Source organism: Psammomys obesus, unplaced genomic scaffold (genome assembly GCF_907164565.1).
Source record: "Psammomys obesus unplaced genomic scaffold, mPsaObe1.curated_primary_1811, whole genome shotgun sequence".
Taxonomy (NCBI): Eukaryota; Metazoa; Chordata; class Mammalia; order Rodentia; family Muridae; genus Psammomys; species Psammomys obesus.
Genome location: NW_026591711.1, coordinates 5,098,001 through 5,121,882, shown reverse-complemented (window position 1 = coordinate 5,121,882; position 23,882 = coordinate 5,098,001). Strand labels below are relative to the sequence as shown.

General features: G+C 44.7%; 1 protein-coding gene across 1 annotated transcript in view; it reads right to left on the bottom strand.

Moving 5' to 3' along the window:
* Nucleotides 1–23,882, bottom strand: part of Chn2 (chimerin 2) — a 265,682-nt gene that overhangs the window by 190,654 nt on the left and 51,146 nt on the right. The gene's annotated exons all lie outside the window — the stretch shown is intronic.

Sequence of the window (23,882 nt, the reverse complement as noted above, 5' to 3'; positions counted from 1 at the left end):
TATCAGTCTTAAAGAAAACAAAATCTGCCTCCTTGTTGTACTATGTAGCCTAGCCAGGAGAGTGACTATCCATCCTCCCCACAATCATTTCCACACTGAGAAGAGATTCTATAAGGAATGGACACCGGGGGCTGGACTAGTAAGAATATCATAGATGTCTACTCATGCTTCCCTTTTGCACTCAAGGCTCCTGTCCTTGGGTGAGCCTTTCTGAAACTCTGTTACCTTGTCTATACATTAAGAGCGACAGCCCCCCAAGGGGTCACTATAGGTTTATACGAAACAGTACACAAGGCACTTGCAACTGTAAGAGGCCTTTTAGGCAGCCAAGGATATCTATGAGCCTTGTTAGCAGGCACTCATGGCACCAGAAGGAATGGCTGAATTCCATGGTGTTTGCTCATCCCCAGGCCAATGTGCTCTAGACATGAGCAGGGAAAGTGGGTCAGGCCTCCATGGAGAGGTGACTTCTGCTTCTTTTCCAGTGGCCAGCTCTCCTCTCTGTGGCCACTTCCATCATTTGGTTTTAATCTCCTCGGGCACTTCAGGTTTCTACCACCCACAGTCATCCTTCCCTGCTCTGTGTGGATATTTTTTTCTGTCTTTCTCTATTGCTCCTCTCAGGATTTTCTCTCTCTCTCTCTCTCTCTCTCTCTCTCTCTCTCTCTCTCTCACACACACACACACACACACATACACACACACACTCTGAGAGAGTTGGCATTACAAGCTGCCATCAGCAAGCTGGGCTCAACATACTGTTTCTTCCACCAGCAGGGATCCAGTCCTGATTTTCACAATGTGGTTTCTTTCCTATTAGTTACTATTCACTGCTCATGGGTTCTCAAAAATATTTGTTAAGTCTATGTAGGATATTGTTTCAGATTCCTAACACTACCAAATTTTGACCCATCTTTCCCATAAGGTAAAAATTGTTTACCAAGCAGAGAAATCAGAAAATAATGTTTTACAATTCCACACAGTTTAGCGCCCTTTTAATAGAGAAATTCCCACACTATAATCAAAACATTACTCATTTTACAATGATCCATTATTAAACACAGTTTTTAAGGATTCTTCTCTCATGCAAAGTGATTCATCGCTGGGTTGCAAACCAGTTTTCAGAGGTAGAATATAATGAGCGGCCAGTCAGCAGAGGCAAAGGCAAGCCAATTTCGGCTTGCCAGAGTCAATGAAAGCAGCCAACACGGTGGCAGACCTGTGCTGTATTTTAAGATGTCATGCATTTCATCACTTTGCCCTGTATATAACAGGCACACAGTAGACTTCTTTTTTTTTAGTTGACTTGAGGTGTCTCTGGAGCAGGTTGTTGGGCAGAATAGAGGCACTGTCTCAGTAAGAGAGACACTGTGGGGCCATTCGCTCAGCTTTTGTCACTGAAGCTGACACTAAATCCCAGGGCGAAAGAGTTTTCAAAACAGGCAAATGAGCACCAAGGCACACAGTCCATGGCAGACTGCTTGTATGGACAAATAGGCTGACATGCGTTATCGGTTATATCTTCACTGCTGGTGGAAAATCCGATGAGGTCATCATTCCCATCCTGACCTGCTGTATCATGTAACTGCCTCATCAGCCTCCCCATCCCTGCATTGTTCATGGCGGAGGCTGAGAGAGAGTCCTGGGCCTTCCCACCACGCAGCCACCCTCACTGCTGATGCAGCACTGCCCGCTCATGCCTCTGACGATCTGAGTCTTCAGACACAACACAGGATGTATCCCAGGAGCCAAGGACAAGGTCACAGTGTCAACCCTGAGGACATGTGTGCTTTGAGGGATTTTAAGACACAAAGGTCCCTCACTGGTCTAAACAAACAACTAACATATATCTCTTACAGGTAAACGCTACATAAAGCCATCTGGGTTTTTTCCTGGCAGGGAACTATCACTTCTCACAGTGTGGAAAACAGACAGAAGAGCTGCTGTTTATGAGAAGAAAGACAAAGACCCTTAGACACACAGATCCCGTCTCAGCTCACACAGGTGTCTTAAGCAGACTCTTCCCTGTAAGCCTCAAACCATGGGCGAGCATGCCAACATGAACACAGCTGGGTAAAATCATTACAGATGCACTTTTGGCCATAATCATCAAAATTACATCCTTGCATTACCATTGTTGTGGCTACTCCAATTGCATAGATTCATCCTATAGACCTCTTACATGTGCAAGAAAAGACACAGTTGGAAATGACCTAATGTCTATAAATAGAGCTTACACAAGTAAAATCCATACTCCTCAATGGGTCTGCTTTTTCAGGCAAATAGCAAGATGCAGAATAATTAAGGGTACTGTAGCATTTTGTCAAAGACAAAATGGAAATAAAGAGGCAAAAGGAAATGTACAGAAGTAGTACTATTTTCAGCATGGCAAGAATGCAGACACACAAGAAGATGCCATTAGAGGTGAGGACTGCATACCAGTTCGAATGGAGACATGTCAATACTCTGTCAGGAATTTTGAACTTTGAAGTGTCTTCACATACTGCTTATTCAAAATACAGTTCCCAAAGCAAATGAGGTTGTCAGTGTTAAGCATTCAATGAGTATATTCCTATTTACAGCCCATAAGCTCTGCGAATTTTGTGACATTTAGAGTTCCCCCACCCCCTTTCCTTTTTAATGACAGAGGGGAAGCCAAGGCTGGGCGGTGACTTATTGTCACCCAACTCACAGTCAGAGGTTGCTGTTGCCATGAACACCCTTGTTTCCTGGTGGATTGATAAATGTTTGTTTACTGCTAAGCTCTGGGCAACAGAGCAGAAGGCCGGGTCTACACCCAGAACCCGGTAGGATATCCTACACCTAGGAGAATGTTCATTGACTAAATTAGTCAAGGGTCCTAGGAAGCAATGTCCTGAGTGGTAGGAGCAGTGGCAAAGTTCCTGGGTCACATAAAACATACTGTGGTTCATGGAGCCTGTCTCCCTTAGTCATGGGTGAGAATAGGTGCATCAACGCCCACACATATGTAATCCACCAGAAAGGCTGTCTGCTCAGTGGTGCCCTTCATTTCTCTGATCCTCGAATGGTAGTGTTCCCTGTCCTTCTGCTTCAGCCCTTCCTCTGCTCCCTTCCTCACCTTCTGCTCCTTTTCTTGGCCCTCTTGGTCCCTTTCCCCTTCCCAACCCTCTGTGTTAACCCATTCTCTCACAGAGACCTGCACTTCCCTTTGTCTCCAGCCACTTATCTGGGCTTCCAGCTCCGGGTTACCACAATCTAACACTTAACTCCATCTGCACATCCCTCACACTCCTAAACTCAGCTACTCCTAAAAGGCAGCTTATCCCCACCTCCCAACCATCCTGCATATTGTTAATTCTAAAGAACTCTTTACCTTCCTTACCCCACAAATTCTGTCTCCTGGGTAAAATAATTCTATCCTGTTTCTCTCCAGCCTAGCTTCTATTTCCTGGAGCTGCGGCCTCCATGTCTAACACTCCCAGTAGGGTGCCTTGCTTGCCTACTCCACTTCTACAGCCCAATTCAGGATCCCCCTGGAAAATCATCATCTTCCAGCTGCAGAGAGGAGGCTGCCTTCCTTCCTTCACAGGAGCCAGACCCCCGCCCCCCCCCACCGGCCCCAGTGGCTTAGAAACAAGGGTATACCCCATGCTGCTCTACACATCCCCCAGCTTCTCTCCAGACTCCACTCCTCTACACTGAAGCCACAGCACAGCTGCACCGTTACCCTGCCTTCGGCGGGCTGTTCCTTCTACAAGAGATACACCTTTCTTCTGTAGTCAGGTTGAGAGCACAACGCAAGCAGGTTCACCTGTCTTATGCTATGAACAGTTTCCCTGAAACCTCACTTTTCCACCCCAGTCCCTCTCATGCTTAGAACCATGTTCCTGCCTCCAGTCCAGCGCTGTTGGTACCACTTTGTAGATGTCTGTCCATCCATTGTCCCTGTCTGGTGAGGCAGAGTGAAGCCTGCAGAGCAAATGAGCCAGAGCAAATGAGAGTCTCAGCAAACATTTATCCCAATACCTCAAGAATAATCTACAAAGATTGTCATGCTGGGCTGGAGAGATGACTCCATGGTTAAGAGCACTGGCTGCTCTTCCCGAGGACCAGCTTCAATCCCCAGCACCCAGGTGGCAGCTCACAATTGTCTGTAACTCCTGCTCCAAGGGATCTGATACTGTCACACAGACATATACTTAGGCAAAACACCAATGCGCATAAAACAAAATCATTAAAAAATAAGATATATCTTTAAAAAAAAGACTGTCATGGATGAAAATGCCACTCTAAGTGCCACCTGTAGTCATAGTCTTCTTTCATCTTGGTATTTTCTTGTGCTGTTCCTATACCGCACCATCAAAGAATTCTGACACGTAAGAGAAGATAATGACAGAAGTCATGCTTTGATTTCCATATTTTCGGGGACTACAGCCTAATTTCAGTTACCATGAGCAATTCAGCATGGTTATTGTCTGGGTGTCCTTTTGACTTTGTAAATAATAGCAACCCACAATTCTGGGGGCACGACATTACTATTCCACAAAAGAACATGGGCATAACAGAATCCCTTGGGTGAACATGTTGCTGTCACTCAAGACACAAGCCTGAGGCAGGCAGGGAAGTTCAGCTGAAAAAACAAGAGAGCCGCCTTAATCGGGGCAGCGCCTCCCAGGGAGACTGACTCCAGAAGGATCCAAGTGAGGTGGACAGCCAGAATAGGGGTGGGAGTGGGGAAGGGGGTGGGGGTCTGCCACTGAAGGGGCCATCCTCCTTATCAAACAGGTGGCAGCCTTGTGGTCCAGCTAATCCTTCTAATTACAGAGGGCTTGGCTAGCAGCCAAGGCTGGGGGTGAGGGGCACTTTGAACTCATTTATGGGGCTGGCAGGACAGAAGGGACACCTGCCAACCAGGTGGCGGCAGTTCAGGCAGGGTTTCCAACACAGTGGGGAGCCAGGGTCTTCACCCAGGGTGCGGATGGGGGGAAAGAAGCAACCCTAAAAGCCTAACCACAGGGACTGACCACCTCTGCAGCAAGGGGACAGTGAACTTGGAGTACCGGGGGTTTTCCTAGCATACAAGGGACATCAGATTTCAGGAAAGTGATGGTGATAGGGGCCATACAGCAAATGCTGGCCTGACTCTATCTGTCTTTCAAACTATGGCTCAGGTCCAAGTTTGCCAGACACATGGTTTGGTAAAAGTTCTGCTGGAACACGACCAGCTTTCTCTCTACCACAGCAGAGGTGAGTAGTTTCAGCAGAGACCGCATGGCCCCTGAAGCAGAATAAATGTGTTGTTTCTCCTTTACAGGAGACTTGGCCAACCCTGCCCTAGCAAGTGCCCAGGCTGCACTTACGACCAACGATAAAGCTGGTGCTCCAATGGGACCTGGGAACTTTGAAGAGCTGCCCAGGACATTCCAGTGTGCAGCCGAGGGCACCAGTCCCTGCTCCAGCTTGATGTTGTAACTCCAAAATGCTGAACAGGGGGCACCTAAGCTTCCCTTTCCATTGACAGCATGGTGCAGTGTGAGGCTTGGGGGACGGTGGTATGGGCCATTCTGTATACTAGCTACATGCCAACAATCAATGTAAGCCCTCTATGCCTCAGTTTGCCCACCTGCAAATGGGGATAAAAACATCCAAATCCTAGGGCTGTTGAGAAAATTAAAGGTCAGGATCTATGGTGTGTGGCAATATTGCATGTAGCCTGTGCACAACAACCCTTAAAAACTGGAATAGCAGTTTTTGATAGTAGCAGGATCAGGATGGAAGAGGTAGGGAAGGGGCTGACTCACCACAGCATAGAGCAGCCAAGGAGAATAGGAAAACCCCTCAAAGGCCCCACATGAGCCACATGAGCACACTGGTATGGAAGGCTGAGCATAGCTCCCATATGCTGCTGGGAAAGGTGTGGATTGTGTGGCGATCTGAACAACCAACTTGGGTTGGCAGACCCCTGCCTGGTTCAAGAGTTTGATACACGTGGCTGAGTCCCTCCCATTTCTGCTTGTATTGGCTAGCATTCTTGGATTTGGCCCCTAGTTTAGGTTCTGCAAGCAACTCTAGAAGCTTCTGGTGAATACTCACGGGACACATGCACACCACACACGGAACCGTGTTGCTCTGGTCACACACTGAGGCACTTGGGCATATCTGGGAACAGCTGACCTTATGCTACAGATTTCCACTGCTTGCCCACTTTGTGTCACTATGAATTTGACATCAGCAATACAAGTTACTCAGGTAACAAAGGAGGGGGATGTGGCGTTACTGCATGATGTCTCCCTTGGGGAAACCATGTGATGCCCAGAAACGCTTTGGTGGCGGCAGCATCTCATCCTCTTAACTAACAAGTGAAGGCTGTGCTACAAAACCCACGGGACTCCTCACTCGGTGCTCAACTTCTGATGAGGATGGGGAGCACAGTTGCAGCCCTGTGCCACCACAGGCCTAGGTCTTACTCAGTAACCTTTCATGTGTAGAGGAGACATTCGAGACGCTTAAAAAAATTAGCAGAACTCTTACACAGTCTGGCAGGGCCTAGGGACCCAGGAAACCAGGAAATGATGTTTCCATCCCCCACCAGCTGAGTCAGGAACAGGGCTCTGTGCATGGTTGAACACTCAAGCACACATGAATTTTTCAAGCTTGTTCTACAAGGCTCAAGCTGAGATGCCTAGCAAATGCCATCCTACACTTACAGAAGGAGACTTGACACCATACGAGGGCCCCCGAAGGACTCCAAGGCTAGCATCACACAATGATTAGAAATAGCTCAAGGACAAATCACAATAGAGGACTAGTCCACAGCACAGAGGTGGCAACTGTGCCACCTTCGTAACTCTAGTTAGCATGATTGTCACAATGGCTTGCATTCATTGGAGGCTTACAGAGATGGGATGACCATCTCCCTGCAACTTCTTATTTACTCTAACCACCATCCGCTGAAAACTTGGAAGATGGAACACTAGCACAACTGCATGCCACGTGTCTTGATTACTGTTCCATTGCTAGGAAGAGACGCCACAAACAAGGCAATTCTTATTTTTAAAAAAAGTATTTAATTGAGGCTTTTACAGTTTCATAGGGTTAGTGCATGATCATCATGTCTAGATAATGATGGTGCTAGAACAGTAGCTGGGAGTTTTACATCCTGACCTTCAGGCAGCAGGTTGAAGGAGAGAGACACTGGGCCTGGCACAGGCTTTTGAAACTTCAAAACCCCTAGCTACATACTGTCTTCGGCAATACCACATCTCCTTATCCTTCTAATCCTTCTCAAACAGTTCCACTCCCGAGTAACTAAGCATGCAGATAGATGTGCTAATGGGAGCCATCCTCATGCACCACACCATGTAAGTGGCAGAACTGAGATTTGAACTCAGGGCTCTCAACAGTTCCTACTAGCTCCTACTTTGTGTTCCTACACTGAGATATATGGCCTCTCAGAGAGAGCAAACTCCCTCTGATCATCATGTGCTCTTGGATGCAGATGGCGAAGTCCCCTCCACCAGCAGGAGATCCTCTAGTGAACTTGAGAAGGTACTCTCTAGTTCACCTGGTGGCTCTCCTGAACTACTTACCATGTACCTCTTTTCTATACCCTTCAGGAACTCTGGCTATCGTCCCCTCCTAACATGTCCTTCTCAGAGGTGAAAGGAAAAAAAATAATAAAACAACCTCCTAAAGTCTCACACTTTCCTCTCCCACAGTGAGAATCTATTCTTAGCTCACTAATTTTTTTCAGATCACTGATAATGATTTACTCATCAAAGCAGCAGCCACTTAGAGTCCCAAATACTGATGATAAAACATCGGAGCTTTTAGCTTGTCTACAGAGAAAACCATCTGATTCTGTCTCCTGCAGACAAAGCAATGCAAGCTCCCTCACCCACCTGTCTGCACTGTGCTAGCAGAGCCACCACAATGGTGAAGGACCCTAGACAGCCTGCCTAGAGTCAGTGCTGCCTGGGGTGTTCAGGAGCCACCTGAGGCTGAGTTACTCCCACACTCCCTCCTTGCAAACCAAGCGGTGATAACAGCCCCTCCTTCAGAAGGCTGTGGCAGGAAGTGAGACAAGTACTCACCTAATTTAGTCAGTTCATGCTGGTCAAAGATAACACTATTACTCAGAACTTTGACTTCTCTGTGGTTGTGTGGTTGCTTTGTTTTAAATAAATACTCAACTTATTTTTTCAAATAGAGCCAAGCGTGGTGGCCCATATTTGTACTTGGGATGTTGAGGCAGAAAGATATGAGCCTAAGGCCAGATTCTGTCTCTAAAACCAACAACAATAACAAAAAAAAAAATAAAATAAAAATAATCCTCCTACTTCCAACCCAATGCAATCATGAGGTGTTGCAGACGTGGCACCAAATTGTTCTTTTCCTTTGGATCCAAAATAAGGTACACCAAATCCATGGCATTTCTCTAGGATGAGACTATACATTCTAGGATCTTTGCTGCTAACACATGGTCCCTGCTTCATGCCCTTCTCTACACTGCCTTACTCCGCCACACTGGTGATCGCCAACTCTGTCCTCTGTAAAATCCCATGACTAGAAATGAACCTAGAGGCACTGTTCCTGGCCTATTCTAGCCCTGGAGGAGCCACCATTTTCCCAAAAGACAGAGAATGAAGCTGAATTTTTTTTTTTTGCTGAGCCACATTAAAAACCATGTCTATGCTAAAATACCCAAACGTGGTTTGTTTTCCATTTGGTTTTGTGAACCACTTTTCTTTGATCTGCATAATAGCCGCAGACTGACTGGCTGTATCCACTGTATCCACTGTCATTCTCTCCAGCAGGCAAAGCCTGCTGCTGAGTCCACGACCTTTACAGCCGGCTTCCTCTCCATTTGTGTTCATGCTGTCTCAGCTCAGCTACAGTCTTGGTCAGTGTGGGGGTTGGGAGAGGAGTTCCGGCGCGCTGGGAGGGTTCTGCACCCAGGAAATAGCGGATGAGCTGGGTGAAGCGCTGTGTTGGGTGGCTGGGTAGCCCACACCTCAGCTGCTCGGGAGTCCCGCAAGCAGGGGACCCACAGAGAGCTTGGAGCAGCTACTTCTCTATTATAAAACACTGTGTAATTAGGAAAGGGAAAAGCATGCATGTGCTGACTTGGCTAAGTGGATCACTTAGGAGTTGAGGTCACATGTTGAAAGCGTGGAAAGGAGACTGTCTCACGCCCTGGATTATCTTGTTTTCTGGTCCATGCACAAGGGCTTAACTGAACTGCCCAACAGGGCCTTGGACATCTATTTTCTTCTACTCCGTGTCTGGGGTGTATTGGGAAGTCATCCACGTTATGCAAATGCCAAAAGCCTTAAAAATTCTGTGCTCAGCTCACCATACCCACTTTTTCGTAGTGCAGAAATGTCCACATGTGACAACCAGAGACAGGCAAACGTGTGGTGGAGGGGAGGCGGTGGCATCCTGGGAAGCAGCTCTCAGCACGGACTGGGGAACTGGGACTCCCTGCAACCACCACGGCAGGTGTGAAAAATCACAACTCCATTTTCCTAATAATCCTGGGACTCTGTTTGACTCATTCGTTCTCATTCCCTCTTGAAGAAACAATGGAGTTTCGCAACAGATTGGATTGAGAAGCAGGTGTGAGATGCAACCATCGCCCACTGAACCAGACTCCAGGGAGACTCTTGAAGTACAACTGTGGCACAGCTCTCACTTAGTGTTTTATAATGTATTTTTATAATAAAAATAATTAATGTTAACATCTAATTACCATATAGTTCGAAATAAATTTATTACTTTTTTTTTACACTTCTTAGTTTGAAGTTATAATATGGCGAGTGTCGAATAGTATGACCTATATCCTGGAATGTATAATTATTGTTAAGAGAATAAAGGGGACCACGGCCCCCAAATTTTGGAAAATACTGATCTGGAAGAATCTGGCACTTTTCTGTCACCCATGGGAAGTATTTTTCTTCTTTCTCTAGCCAGCAGCAGAGTGTCTGTCCATCTGCTCCAGGCTCACCATTGCCTTGGCCTTGGTGCAGGCTCTCCTTGATATAGCCTGATGACCTACTTTGCCACAGATCCTTACTATCTTTATTCTGTCTTTATTCTGCTGGTTACTTTGATCCTGGGGTTCAGAGTTGTTTATTTTCCCTGGCAAGGCAGAGGATGCCATTCCTGAGCCCCTAAACTGTCAATCACCCACCGTCCAGATGCATATGGGTAGCCCAGTTGGCCCATCAATCAAAGGCTTCTGTGACTTGATAACCAGAAGTAGGAGGACCAAGGAGCTGGAAACTGTCCTGAGCCTGGGCTCCTGAGACTGAGGAGCCCCATGAATCAGTGATGCAGAACTTGAGCTGCCAGGCCATCAATCAGTGGAGGGCAGGTTACAAATCACGTGTCCCCTTTTGTGTATGAAAAATACCACAACTGACACCAAGCCACGGGCAAATCCAGGGCACTTCAGCACCACTCGTAGCAAAACAAGGCTAGATGCCCACTCCCATCTGTCTCTGGACCCACAAAGAAATAACCACCTGTACCCAAGCACCTGCACCTTCTAGACATCTGTGGGAAGGGCTGCTAGGAGAATCTTCAAGATGGATGTGGAATAGCCTCCCCCAGCCCTCCTGGAACCCCTCAGCAGCAAAAGGCAGACTCCACTTTTAACTTATTTCTCTGCTTTGCTACTTTGTTAGAGGCAATGAGACTACAATGGCAAATGAAAATGCTACTAAAGGAAGCAGAGAAACAGGATCCTGAATAATCCATGACATCTGAGATATAAGAATTGACTCTGCAAAAGACATCACTCTGTTTTGTCTTTACAAATGTGATTTCTTAACCTCAAATTTAATTGTAGTCTTAGACAGAAAGAACCTGGTTTCCTGCCAAACTGAGAATTCCCACATCCACCTGGGTAAGCTTAAATTCCTGGGCAGGGCTCACCCAAAGAGGCCCATAGGAGATGAAAACAAAGACATACCCAAACCCAAAGCTCTGGGAAGATGGAAAGGGCTCTGGGTCATTTTTGAAAGCAGAGTGCCTCCTCTTCTTTACAGCCTCCATAAAGCTCTAGGTTAAAAGGCTGCCATGAGCACTCAGTGAGTCCTCGTCTGATTGTTTACCAAAACCAGAGACAAACATGCTGCTACCTGCTGACGGTGCCTGATGTCTGCAACTTGTCTACTTGCTGTTGGAGTCAGGCACACACCAGCATAGCCAGAATAAAGACACACTTGACACAAAGACGAGGATGAAGGTGGGCTTGGAAGTTGCATGTGAAGCCTTTTCTGGGGGCATTTACTCACCTGTAGCTCCTCCTTTCACTGCCCCCGCCTCTGCTACACTCCCACCCCCCTCACTCCCACCTCCAGTAGAACCACTTGTTCTGTTTGACAAAGTTTCGAGATCCTGGCACTTCTCTCACTGTATGCTTCACCTAACTTTTACAAAGATTATGAAGACCAAGTTCCAAATATATGTACCAGGATCTCAAAATCCCATTAACTAATTAGTTGAGTGCTTTTAAGGATTATCTGCAAATGAATATTAGATGAGGTTTACAAATCATTTCTCTTGGGAAAAAACTGATAATATTTCTTGCACCCACAAATTTTGCTACCTCCACCCAACAACCCCATTCCAATCTTGACTCACTCCAAAGCCTTTACTTTCTCACTCCACTCAGCAGCTGCAGACAGGTACACATTACTCTGGCAAGTGCCCCTTCCTTTAGAAGGCAGAGCAATGCTAGTTTTTAAGTGCCATGGTATATTAAGGAAAAAAATGAAAATGAAAAATATCCTATCAATAATCTATTTTCCTCACCATCACATAAAATTCTGAGTAAGACACATACACTAAATATGGGTAACTGATACCCAGCCCCTAGTGTCAGGGTTTGAACTAAGCAAAGACAATAGAGATGTTCAAATGGATTTCTGCCTTAAAACATGCACAGAAAATATACTATGGGTGCAGGGAAGAAAAAGATTCAATACAAAATATTTAACTTGCTCTACAGAAAAAAAAAAAAAATTCCATGGCGGGGAAAATCTAAGTGGGGGCTACAACATCTGATAACTGTTATCAACAAAAAGTGGATTTGGCCATCCTGCTTTAAGCAGAGTCATCCAAATCAGGTACCAGCCAAACTATGGCTCCAGTGAGCCTGGCACAGGAGCCTGCTCTTGTCCAGCACTACGGGGGCACTCTGAGGTATAAAGAATGTCCTTGATTCTGCTCAAACTATTACCAAAAATAGACAGAGTCTCAGAACAGAGACACCCTGACCACCCAGATTATGACACCAGGTGACAAAAAAGCTGCCTGTGCTTCCTGCAGGGCCGCTGTTCGTGCCTTGTCAGGACTGCCCATTGCCTACCCCCACAGGAAAGTCACTGCCTTGTTGTGGCCTTTGCTAAACTGCTGGGAAATTTGTACATGATGGCCAACTGAGGAAGTTGCTGAGATGTCCTGGCAATCCTTTAGACTATTATCTGGAACTATCTATAGTCATACTATCCAGAGTGAGCTCCATCTCAGAAGCGAAACAGGGACGAGGCCTGGTTACTATTTGGATAGGAATCTTAGGGCAGTGTGTCCGATGATATGCCTGACAAGGAGAAACGCAGAAGACATCAGGCACATCACAGGCTTGCCAAAGGAGGAGGGAGGTCTCAAGGGACCTTCAGCAGAGGGCTGCAGCCAGGAAGGAAAGCATCAAGAAGAAAGGTGAGATCTGACCCCTCGTGAGTCTTCTCTTAAACATATGTGGTCTTGAGACACAAAGCGAACTCACACTCCCTGCCTAGACTAATGATATGTCCTTTGAACGTTCCATTTCCTCAGGTATAAAATGGGGTGACACCTTCCATGATAAGGGGGTTCCCAAGCATTAAATAATTCATCTGAGATTTGAAATTAGGGGTTTTGCACGCAATGGTCCGTAAATACTACATCCCATCATCTAACTGCCTTCACACCATCTTCTGCTCACTGAAATGAGAATCAGCAAGAGGGCAGATCTCGAGTTTCCCCAGAAAATGTATAATTTCAAAAATTCTTGTTCTGTAGTTCCATCTGATAAGCACTGTGGATAAATGGGATTTATCACATGCCTTGTTCCTTCCTCCTACTGGATAGAAATGTCTCCTAACGTATAGCAGCTAATGGATATGTGTCCTTCAGACACACTGCTGGGGGGATGTGATAAGATGGAGGGAGCATAAGCTGTGGAAGAACAAAATATTAAGTCCTTCTTTTCCTAGACCATTCTAATGAATGCTCTGTAAGGCCCAGCAGCGTCTCAGGGAATTCCGGTGAAGCAAATCATGTATAGCTGGTGTATTCTGTATAGGACACACATTCCGACAGTCACTTGGACAATATGTCATACAGTGTAAAGATATCTGTTGGGTCTTCTTAAGCTGAATCCTTATTAATAAGTAGTCAAATTTTTGACAGTCTTCAAGAGCGGACTGAAACTGAGCCTATTTGTTTTTTGTTATTTGTTCCCTTCGGCCAAAGCAAAACGTGCTCTCTGTACTTTGCTACTTAGCATCCGGTTCCTAGACTCTCTGGGGTTTCCGCTGAGTACCCACATCTTTACTATAGGAGTCTCTCACGCCATTCACGTTTCCTGGGCAGTTTTCAGAGTTCCCTTCCTTTGATCCCAGCCTGCCTGGCTTCAGGAAGGCCTTGTTCTCACTGCTGGAGGATCTTAAGGCAGGAGAAGCGGACACAGAAGAAACCACAGCATCAAGAGCTTCTGTGACACTTCTTGACACTGTTCAAGTCTAGGAGAGCATGTAAACATTCTGCACTCTTGTAGGACAGCAAGTCCAAAATCAGATGAACAGCCAGTGTCAGGAAGAATGGCAAGAGACCACGTGCACGCCGTGTAAGAGACAGGAGGCAAATCTGAGCCTCAGCAGCTGGAAGCTGAGTAGATAGTGCTTTTGGTGAAGGGAATCGGGGCTGTGACATGGACTAGGCATCTGAAAGAGCAAATATCAGAGGGAAAGGCAATCTGTCATAGGCCCCTGACCCTATTGCCTTGACTCCAGATGGACAGGCATCAGTGACTCGAGGTCAGTTTGTGTTAAGTCTCCGTACCAGCTACTTTCCACTCCACTAGTTCTGATATAACACCCAAAAAGCTGGATTGTCTTCCTGAGAAAAAAACAGGTTCATCTTAAAGGCCAGTTATTTACTTGTATAACTATTCAATACAGGTGCTTCAAAGTACATTTATTTATTTGTCTGTGTGGGGGACATGCATGCTACGGGATATGCACACATGGAGGTTAGAGGACAGCCTTCAGGAGTTGGCTCTCTCCTCCGCCACGTAGGTCCTGGAGACTAAACTCAGGTCATCAGGCTTGGCAGAAAGTACCCTTACTCATACTAAGCTATCTCACTGGCCCCAAATTTAGTTGCTTTTGCAGCTTGAAATGATTATACTTTCAATGTTAACTTTTATTAGTATTTTAAGTTATAGTAAATATACATTACATATACTTTATTGTCTTGGCCATTTATCAGTTTACAGTTTAGTGACATGAAGCACAGTTGTACTGTTATGCAACCACCACCTCCTGCCACTCACCTCCTACCCCCCAACTCCACTGTCATTTTTATGCTGCAAAACTGAAACTCTATACGCAACAAAGCCACTTACTTCAAAAAGAAAGCTTTAAAAAGCCACTTACTTCCTTACTCAAAAAGTGTCTTTTTGACTAAGATAGTTTCTCTGCAGAAATAAAGTAGAAGAAACAACTAAGTAAGAAGAAAGGGGCTAGGATTAGAATGAACTCAACACAAAGAAAACAATTACATTTATCCTAATATGTGCATACTGACTTAAATTGACAGTTTTTGTCACCTGCACTGGCAGTGTTGGTTAGTTGATGAAGAAAATCAAGTCACATCTTGTACTGCCTTGGGACAGCAAAGACAGGAATAAAGTGTCTACAAACAGAAATTGTAAATGAATAAATAAATTGGCAACCTAATTCTGATACCATTTAACACTCTTTAAGATAGTATAATTTATACTAGTCCAGCAAACAGACAATAGTTTAAAGTATGAGCCATATATTAGGTTGTATCATGATTTGCTGAAAGCATGCTTAACACATCCTTTGAAATGTATTTTCAAAATGACTCTATGTACTTGGCATACAAAATATTCCATATATAGCTAATTCCAAATTCCTTTCACTCAAGAATATCATCAAACTAATGATGTGCCACATGAAAGATAATATCTTCTGTGCAGCAGGATGGGAAGATTGATGGGTATCAAGCTGTGGTTTTTGTGTTCATATCACTTACATAACTTTTAACAAATAAGGCATTAGACACTATATTCAGGACTGGAGTCTGTTGGCCTGGGGCCAGTCCCTGACCCTAGGGTCATAATACCCTATTTTAGACTTCCTGAAGATCCCCATGTATATTCAGTGAGTAGTAGAGCACAAATACAGCTTGGAGCTATGAAGCACCATAGAGAGAGCAGGGGACCATGACCTTTCCTTAATTCAGTGACATCTCCTTCCCCAAAGGCTCTCTTGAAGGCATGGGTCACCTCCCAGATATCCCTGTCAATTTGCACAAAACATACTTCCCTTCATATGGCCTCAGGTCTCCCAGAAGCCCACCTTGATTTCTTGGGTACAGAATATACAGAGACAATAGCCAAGAAGGAAGGCCTTGGAAAAAGCGGCCACGATGGGCAATGGGATGCCTGTTCTGCAGCACAGGGGCCAGGACACCAATGGAAGCATGAAAATTAGGCATAAGGAGGCACCAATAACAGAAGACGCAGGGGTGTGGTGGGTGAGAGGCTGTGGACTGAGCTGTGGATCCAGGGTTTGATGTTGAGGATGGCTGTGAATAGCTTCTGGGTCTGCTTCCCTGGTTCTCATCCTCTCCGCTTGTTCAGATGGTTATTTCACTCAGTTCCCTAGAGTTTTGTTTTCTTTTGCTCAAGTAACAATGTCTTCACTGACTTTCAGACTCCCAAATAGAGCACCACCTCTCCCTACCCACATACCAGGTGACTGATTCTACTTCTGCCTCCCATCATCTTTCTCTCTCTCTTTTCCTCACTCTCTTCCTCTCTCTCTCTCTCTCTTCCCTCCACCCCTCTCTCTCCTAAATGTTCTCCTGTCCTCTCCCTTGGGTCATATTGACTTAGCTTATCTACCAATAACATTTCTTGACTTTGTAGCACTTTCACTGTAACATTTTCTTCCCGGGTTTCCTGTCTTTTTTCCATTATATAGAAGCCTGCCAAAGTTCTTTGGGGGAAAATTACATTTTCTAAAAGTGGCCATAATAGTATTTCCAATCCCATATGATCTTCTATGATATAATACTGTACTCTTCCCAGGAGGAGGCTAATGTAAGGCCACCATGACATGTGGAAACCAGTGTCTGTGTGTAGGCAGGACTAGATGATTCCAGTTAATGCGTGGACATCACAGAGTAAAACAGCCCTGTCCCCTCTGAGTCCTTCTAAAATTTCTGATCAATACAAAGCATGAACAAAAAAGTGCTTTCTATTCTACGTATTGAATTTGCAGTTTGTTTTATAGCAATAGTGGCAGTTCCCTGTTCGCTGGTTAGAGCCCTGATGATAAGGTCTATCTCTGACTCTCTAAAAGTGAGACAGACAGGAGCAGTCTTCCCAGTGGCTGAATCTACTAGCTGGGAGCCTCATTTTGTGTCGGGGCAAGATAGTGCAGAGGATACTCCATCTTGTATTCTTGCTAAACCCATTTCAGGTTGAAGAAGAATTTGATGTCCTTGATGGAGAATTCCATGGAAAACTACCCAAGGAACCTGAGCTCAAGATGTCCCAGATAAGGTAGCCTCTATTAAACTGCTTGCTTGCACAAAGGCTCTCCTAGTCACTACAGAATGAGATGCCAGAATGTATTTTGTTTTTTGGTTTGTTGAGACAGGATTTCTCCATATAACCTTGGCTGTCCTGGACTCACTTTGTAGACCAGGCTGGCTTCAAACTCACAGAGCTCCACCTGCCTCTGCTTCCCGGAGTGCTGGGATTAAAGACATGCACCACCACACCTGGCTCAGAATGTGGTTTTTGCCTTTAAAAGCCCATTGGTTTAAATCTTTGGGACTATACTTGGGTCCAGAATAGCTGAGTGTAGTCCCAGACAGCTGGAATAAAGACTTTCAGCAGGTTATAAACTGTCTGAGTGGTCATCTCTGGTGGGCTCCCTATATCACTTTCAACACGAGCTTTTGAGGAGATGCTTTGAATGAAATTCTGCAACAGTGGAGGTGTGTTGGAAAGAAGGTAGAATATGTTGCAAAGTAGCATTTTAACTGGAGATTATTACTAAGAACACAGCAAGTGTCATTTTCCCAAAAAGAAGAAAGGCTTTCTTTGAGAAAGAAAATTTTGGGGCCTAAGAGGAAATAGTTAATTGCTGAGTAATATAAGCCCACAATCACTATTCTGTAAGATAATATATGTTAGAGCATTGCCCTTTTCATACCATATTTTATGAAACAACTTTCTCGGGTTCCTGACATACGTTATCACTACTGTTCTGGCCCATGGTTCGGGTGACCTTTTGAGAACACTGACAGGCTCCGCAGCACATCATCTTCATCATATATCCAGAGCAAAGCACCGTGGAGCCTGCAGACGATGGCGCCCAACCCTCCCTGTGCACTGAGAGAACCAGCTTGGCCAGCCTCGCTAGATTCCCCACAGAAACGTATTCATAAACTGCGCCAAGTCGGTCACCATCACGTCCTTCAGTCCCCTCTTCCAGGGTCTCATCTAAAAGGAGGTTGTGTGCGTGCTTGTGACTAGTACTTCTGGGAGGGCAAAGTCCTGAAGAATCATTTAAACCTGCAAATCAGTTTCCTGCGGAAAGGCCTTCCGCTAGCTGACCTGTGTGGATAGCCAACGGTGCTATTTATTTGGGGTAACTGTAACCATGTTTCCTGATAAACATTTTTGTTTGTTTTATTTCAAAGTAAATAAATGTACTGTAGTTCTAGTTGAGACAAAAGATTTCACCAGGATGCAATGACAAGAGCGAGTCCCACATCCCGAGGAATTGGTTTTTCAAGAGGAAACAGTCATGTACATGTGGACAGGCACATGGGAGAATGTGTGTGAACTGGAGGAAAGAGGTTTGTCGCTCTTCGGGTGCCTGGCCTCCAGGTGGTAAACAGGAAGTTTCTATGAGGTGACTGCTTGGGGGCAGAGACTAGCTGGGAGGAAATCATGGCTTGCCAGGAGAGAAAGTGAAAACTCAAAATATTTCCCACTGAGTTTTAAAATGATAAAACACCGAAACTGAGATACCCTGCAAATGCCAAATCCTAGGCCTGTCATTTAGTACTTCCCATAGTCTTGAGCCCCCCAAGTTTCTTCCCCATTGTAAAAGACTTTGAAGAACAGGTTGAGGCAGCACACAAAACACAAGGGAGGGCAGGGCTGGGGGGAAAACACACAAGGAAGATACACTGCCAGCCAGCAGGATAGAGAGTTCCAGAAAGCACTGGATGAAGGACCCCCACTGTGACTGACAAAAGGGTGGCTGTGGGGTAAGTTAAGGTAGAGACTCACCGCCTACCGAGTACCACCCGGAATGAATGATTCCCTGTTGTCTCCGTGAAAGCACCTTATGCTAACACCTCCCCCTCCATGTAGTGCTCAGAATTCTGTTGCTGTGGCAAATATTTGATATCCATGATCAAAGGAGGAAAGATTGATTTGAGTAGTGACTAAAGAGGTTCATGTTTGCTTGGACCTTGTTGTAGGACTGTGGTAAGGTAGAAATGTTGAGGTGGGGAGGACAGAACAGAGCAGGGCTGCTTTACACAAGAGGAAGAGGAGGGAGGGAAACAAGAAGAGAGCAAAGGAGGAGGAGCCAAGGCAAGAGAGGCCCTTCAAAGAGGCATTCCCAATAGCCTTCCTTCCTCTAACCAAATAGCTACATCATAAGGGCTCATTCTGCATGCACTAATTAGTGGGTTAACCCATGATAAGGTAGTGTCACACCTTCAACATATAATATCGGGAGATACTTAATACAGAAAACCATAATAGCCAGCATAAGCCAAAGTGTGTTAAGAGGATAGTAGAATTCAACTGCTAAGTAGTGTTTTAACTGAAGGTTGTTATAAATTACATTTGTCAGAGTGACACAGGATGTAACAAGGTGAACAAAGAATCCTTCATTCTGCTATTACAGTGGTTCTCAACCTGTGACATCCCTTGGGAGGGGTCCAAGGACCCTTTCACAAAGGTTGTCAAGACCTTTAAAAACACAGATATTTACATTAGGATTCATAACAGTAGCAAAATTACGGTTACGAAGTAGCTGCAGAAATAATTTTATGGCTGGGGTCACAAGAACAACAAGAACTGTATTAAAGGGTCACAGCATCAGGAAAGTTGAGAATCACTGTGTTGTTAGGAGAAACCACCATATATATGACCAAGGAAAACAAGATTGGTATCCAGAATTTACAATCTGGAAAAGCAGGCTGCTGTTCACTTGAAAACCAAGCTCCAAAACTTTTAAAGTTGCGAGGCAATAGGACAGACCCCGAGTCAGGAAGCCACCTGATAGCTCAGCCTCAGGTGTTTCCCTCTCTCCTTCTCTTCCTCTTGTGTAAAGCAGTTGGCCGAGCAGCATCCGTGGACGGAGGGTAGGAGACGGGTGATGCCTTCACTCGGGTCACCCCTTCTCCAGGCTTCTCCTCCCACATCCAACCTGTTCTCACTGGCCCAAAGAACACCACAGTGCACAGCTCTGAGGCCCTTCTGCAGATGGGCACTCAGGCCCACAAACAATGTCCAGGAGGGACTGCAAAGTCAGTCACACCACATCCTATTTCATAGGTGAACAAACGTTCTAAGGTTCTGAGCTGTACTTATTTCATTTTTACACAGGTAAAGCATTTGCATGACTCAGGTCCAAACCTAAACAGAAATAGAAGCACGTACTCAGAAAAGTCTTCTTTCTATTCCTGCCTCCTGTAAGGAGTTGTTTTTCATTAGTTTCCTTTTATATTTCTGTTGTGTCTGTTTTTCATCCCAGTTTTCCTGAGAAACAATTGACAAATAAAATGTGTTATTCACATATATACCAGGAAGTCATTGCCACAGTTAAATCAGTTACCATTTGCATATGGGCAGACTGTGAGGCCACTTAGATCTACTGTCCCCAAGTCCCAAGGGCATGACCCAGTATCATGAACTGGAGTCACCATGCTGTGTGTAAGTCTTCAGAATTCAGGGTTCTCTGGGAGGCAGTATATGCTTTCAATCAATGTCCAATATACAGAACATCTTCTCCCAGGATCCACAGGGCCAAGAACAAGGGGTGCAAAATAGAACAGTTCCACTCACCCCTAGTAACCCACTAGGAAAGTTTTTGCTTTTTGTTCTTAAGACCTTAAGTTCTGCTGGCCTAAAAGTTTTGGTCTTGGAGGGGAAAGTGCTCCCGCTAGGAGCCACATGGAATGAACATTCCATTGAACTGGAAGCTCAGACTTTCCTCTGGCCACTTGGAGCTTCTGAGGCCCTTAAGCCAAGAGGCTAAGGAGGGAATCACAGTGTTAGGAGGGGTGATTGATCCAGAGACCGAAAGAGAAATGATTTCTTCTCTACAGTGGAGGAAAAGAATTATGTATGTGGAGGTGCAAGGGCTTAGATAGACCTTAGGGCATCTCTTGGTCCTGTGATTAAAGTCACTGCAACAACCTAATCCAGGCAGGATGACAAAGGGCACTGACCCTTCAGGCATGAAGGCATGGGTCACTCCTCCAGGAAAAAAGCTAAGACCTGCTGAGGTGCTTGCTGACACAGGCACATGTGTGTGTGTGTGTGTGTGTGTGTGTGTGTGTGTATTCCATCTGTCCTAGCTGATCTTTATCTTTCACTATCACTTCATCACTTGCTTGCCTCTCTTCCTATAGCCTTGCACCTAAAGAGTGTATCTCATATAAATGTAAGTGTATATAAGTATATATACTTATATATTGATATTTAATAAACATACATTATATATTCACTAGATGTATATTACATAGACAGTATCCTCTAAAGAACCTTGACTACTACATGTAGTAAGGAGAAGCTTTGCCTTTTTTTTTTTTTTTTTTTTTTTTTTTTTTTTGTATCCCAGGCTAGCCTCAAGCCAGCTACGCAGTAAAGGCAAACCTTGAACTTTTGGTCCTGCTGCCTCCACTTCCAAAGCTCTGTGATGAAAGGAGTATAACACCACACCCAGCTTTGTAATGTTCACCTGTTAACCAAGAGTATTTCCTTCCGAAAATAGCATAATGTGTTAGGCGTCCATACATAGTTTGTTTCTTTATGCCTGTGGTGTTTATATAAGAAGAACATATAGGGACTATAGGATGAACAGACACTCTCTGCTAGTCTTTTTCACACACAGAGTATCATACAACACCCATGCTCCTGAACCTCTGCTTTCTCTGTGTCCTATATATCTCTCCATATTCATGCACAGAATTTTCTTTATCTTTTTTAAATAGCTATATAGGACTCCATCGTGATGTGTCAGGGTATGTCCATCCAAGGAGTTCCGCAGAGCTGGAGCCCTGTTGTCTCCAGTCTTTCAGAACTGCAGTAATGCCTCAGCAACACCCTCAAAATATATTATTTCTCCTGAGTGTGTACAGAAAGACTGAGGTGGAACTGCATTTGTACTCTGTTAGATAATGCAAGCTTACATTGTCAGCTGTGGTGTAAGTTTACACGCTCCTCAGTAAGGTAGCATTCTGGTTTCCAGTCTGAAAGCTTTGCTTGTGGTAATAGTTTCCTACTGTGTGACTATTCTCATGACTATAAAAAAATACCTAATTTTACCATTTGTGTCAAATTTGTCATACAGAAAGCAAGTGGATAGTTTGAAATTATTATACGATTTTAGGTGATGAAACTGACTTAGACAATTTTATGAAAGAAATAGGATTTAACCAGGCCCTGGAGGTTGGGGTGGGGGAGCCAAGACTATGTAAGCAAGAAAGGCTGCCAGGTTCCCAGGCAGAGATTCAGACAAAGAAAGATGAGCAAGCTGGAGCAAAATCCTATGTTGATTCTTGAACACAGAGCTAAAAATGCAAGTACTCCAATGGTTGCAAACCTTAAACTTTACGGGACAAAGCCTGGTCTTCAAAACTTAGGCTACACGTGTGCACATACTCCCCAGCCTGCCTGTGCAGTCATCGTTTCTTCCTGTCACCTTAGCATTTTGTTTACTATCACGAGATACAGTATGGACAATCAACTATTCAGTCAGTGTCCTACAGAGTAGAGCCACCATCAGTATGTGATGAAAGAGAGGAAGAGGGAGATCACAGAAGAGTTACAAATAGATTTGCATGCGTGAGTGTTCAGAAGAGTTGACAGATGGAGATAGGGAGCCAGGACACCACTAGGCAGGTTATAAGTGCATAGAGGAAAGGATATAGGCCTGCGTCTGTAATGGTTGGTATAGATACAGTAATTTATTTAACCTTTCTGAAGCTATACTTCCTTACAAGTATAGAAAAAAAATGGTCTGGTTGGATTCAAAGTTGTTCCATCAGTTCTATACTCCAGGTCCTACAGGTTATTGCTATAATCTTAGGTGTCATGCTATGGGAAGAGAGTCAAGCAAGCAATGAAGTGACGATGAAAGATAAAGACCAGCTAGGACAGATGGCATGAGGGGCAGAGAGCAGGAAGTTTGCCTTTGGGATATGAAAGAATGCAGGCCACTGGACTGGACCAGCATTTGTGAACAGCTCAGTCTTGCATGCTCTGGATTAGAGAACACACAGAAAGCCATGAAGTGGCAAATTAGACACAAAGCACCAATACATGACCAAACCAATTTGAATCAGGTGTGGGATGGACTACTTTCAGAGACTTCTAGCACCTGTCTTCAATAAGGTTACTCTTGGTAGCTGAGTCAGAGAAGATAAGCACAAAGTAAACAGACTTTAGGGGTCCAAGTTTCAGCCAAGCAGCCCCGGGAAAGTAAGGCAAGCTTTGAATGTCAGGATCAGCCGACAGTTCCTGCCGTCATTGTCAAAGGGTCTGAAGGAAACCCATGCTTTGTCCCTGGGTGTCCAAGAAAGACCTTTGCTTTTGAGTCCACAAAAGTATCATGTTTTTTTTTGACTTGGTTTTGCTTTTCTAGTGGCAAAGGGCTTTGAAACTACTTTTTTTTTTCCTTTTGGGGGATCTGTGGCTGCTGAAGAACCCTGTTAGAAGACCTGGAGGGACTTAGAAGTCTTCTTAAAAAAAAAAAACAAACAAACAAAAAAAAAAACAATCTTACAGGCCTTGAGACTGGGTCCTTGAAGAGCTCAAGTTCTCCCAACCAGAAGCTCGATGGTCAGGCCCCAATGATTACCATGAAATCATACATGTCAGAGTAGCCTGATGCTACTGAACAGACAGTGGGTTGAAACATAAAGGAGAATGAGGCTATGTCATGTACAAGAAAACGGATGCAATTGGAGATTATCATATCAAACAGGTTATGTCAGTCTCAGAGAAACAAGTATCATATATTTCTCTCTCATTTGTGGATCCTAGATTTTATATAGATACATGAAATCATGTATGTATAGACGGTGAGAAAGTAGAAGGAAAACTGTACACGGAAATAAGAGACTAATGGGTAGCCAGGGGTAGAGGGGTATGGGGTAGGATGTTGAACATACTGAAGATTTGGATATCAAATGTCCTTCTGAACCCAGTGTCATGTAAATGAATTTATGTCACCAAGACACTATCAAACAAAAATTGTTCAAAATAATACCTTGAGCTTTTAGAAGACTATAGAAGTAAAAAATATTTTCTCTCCTTCTTCCACACATTTTTGTGT